Source organism: Orycteropus afer, unplaced genomic scaffold, assembly GCF_000298275.1.
Source record: "Orycteropus afer afer isolate SDZICR_OR568_19922 unplaced genomic scaffold, OryAfe1.0 scaffold00172, whole genome shotgun sequence".
Taxonomy (NCBI): domain Eukaryota; kingdom Metazoa; phylum Chordata; class Mammalia; order Tubulidentata; family Orycteropodidae; genus Orycteropus; species Orycteropus afer.
This window is the reverse complement of record NW_006921759.1, coordinates 5,921,756-5,924,076: the sequence shown is the minus strand read 5'-3', so window position 1 is coordinate 5,924,076 and position 2,321 is coordinate 5,921,756. Positions and strand designations below refer to the sequence as shown.

At 39.7% G+C, this 2,321-nt stretch overlaps 1 protein-coding gene across 1 annotated transcript in view; it reads right to left on the bottom strand.

Annotated features, from left to right (window-relative positions):
* PRKG2 (protein kinase cGMP-dependent 2) overlaps positions 1-2,321 on the bottom strand; it is a 175,149-nt gene that overhangs the window by 84,703 nt on the left and 88,125 nt on the right. The gene's annotated exons all lie outside the window — the stretch shown is intronic.

The window sequence follows — 2,321 nt, the reverse complement described above, 5'->3', positions numbered from 1 at the left end:
TCACTAACTTTATATGGAAAGGAAAGAGACCTCAGATAAGCAAAGCACTATTGAAGAAGAAGAACAAAGTAGGAGGTCTCACACTGCTGGATCTCAAAACCTACTATACAGCCACAGTAGTCAAAACTGCCTGGTATTGGTACAATGGGAGATACACAGACCAATGGAATAGAATTGAGAACCTAGAAATAGATCCATCGACCTATGGTAAGCTGATCTTTGACAAAATGCCAAAATCTATTAAATGGGGAAGAGATTGTCTGTTTGATAAATGCTGTCAGCAAAACTGGATATCCATTTGCAGAAAAAATGAAACAGGATCTGTACCTCACACCATACACAAAAACTAACTCCAGATGGATCAAATACTTAAATATGAAACCTAAAACTACAAAGTTCCTCAAGAAAAAACTAGGTGCAAATTTTGGGATTGTAATATATGGCATAGATAGACTATCAAGCAAAATCCAAAATATACAAACAGCAGAAGAGAAACTAGATGAATGGGACCTTCTAAAAATTAAATTTTTATGTGCTTCCAAAGATTTCTCCAAAAGAATCAAAAGAGAACCTACAGATTGGGAAAAAATATTCAGCAATGACATATCGGACATTGGACTTATCTCTAGAATTTATAGAAAACTCCAACACCTCAAAAACAAAAAGATAAATAACCTAATTAAAAAATGGGGAGAACACATGAATAGACATTTCACCAAAGATGATATTCAGGTGGCCAACAAATACATGAAGAAATGATCACAATCATTAGAGAGATGCAAATCAAAACAACAATGAGATACCACCATCTTGCCCCAGCACTAGCAGCAAAGTTCAACAAGACAGAAAATAAAAAATGCTGGTGAGGATGTGGAGAGATTGGGACTCTCATACAACTGCTGGTGGGACTGTAAAATGAAAAAGTTGGAATTAGAAATATCATTTGACCCAGACATTCCATTGCTACATATATATCCTAAAGAAGTTAGAGCCAGGCCTGAAGAGATATATGTACACCTATGTACATTGCAGCACTATTTTCAATAGGCAAAAGATGGAAACAACCTAGGTACCATAAACAGAAGAATGGATAACCAAACTATGGTATATACACACAATGGAATACTACACAATCCTAAATAATAATGTACAATCTGCAAAACACTGCATAATGTGGATAAACTTGGCGGACATTCAGCTGAGTGAAATAAGTCAATCAGAAAGGACAAATATTGTATTAGTCTGTTATTGTAAAAAGTCAAGGAAAGGGTTATATATGGAAGGAAATTTTCTTTGCTGGTTACCAGGGATGGGAGGGAACACTTTTAGATAGGTAAAGACAAGTATTGATTTGGGTGAAAAGATAGGCAATGTACCAAATGTTGAGTGATCAACACAGTGGTATTGAGGAAGAGGAAGACATAGAGAGGTACATGGGGGATACAGACAACAAAGATGAACCCTTTTGTACATACAGTACTACATTGTCAGTTAAGGCAAACTTGGATGTATATGGGTAGATAGGTGGGTGGACAGGCTGAACTATTAGGTATGTCTATGCAGGGGGGGGAGCTCTGGTAGCATAGTGGCTAAGTCACTTGCCTGCTAACTAGACGGCTGGCGGTTCAAACCCACCAGCCACTACTCGGAAGGAAGGTTGGGCAATCCTACTTCCATAGTGATACTGCCTCGGAAACCCAAGGAGGGGTTGCTATGAGTCGGGGCCGACTTGACGGCACATAACAACAACAACAACAACATGCAGGGGGGATCATGCCCAAGATCATGTATAGGGTCAGCAGACAATGTTTCTACAAGTGTATTGGTATGTTCTGTAAGAACTCCCAGGTATATAGTAGAGTTGAGAAGGGACAAAGTTGTAGTCACTTCTTGGCCACAGCCAGCTACCCAGAAGGAGTGAGTAGCTGGACCTGTGGGCTCTGGACTGTAGTCACAGGGGACATCAAGCTCAAATGGCACAACATACTACACACAACATTGTTCCACCTCCTACTTAGACAAGTAGTGATTGGGATCTCAAAAGCTTGCAAGCAGCCATCTAGATGCAACGATGGATCGCTCCTCATCCAGAACAAAGAAGGATGAAGAAAAGCAAAGATGCATGGAAACAATTAGTCCAAGTGACCAGCACTCAGCCTATATGACTATGAGATACTCGGCCTATATGACTATGAGACCAGAAGAACTAGATGGTTCCTGGCTACTACTGTCAACAGCTCAGCTGGGGATCTATGTAGGAGAGCCTGGATAGAGTGGGGAACAATGTGGAACAAAACTCAAAATCATTAAAAAAAAAAAAA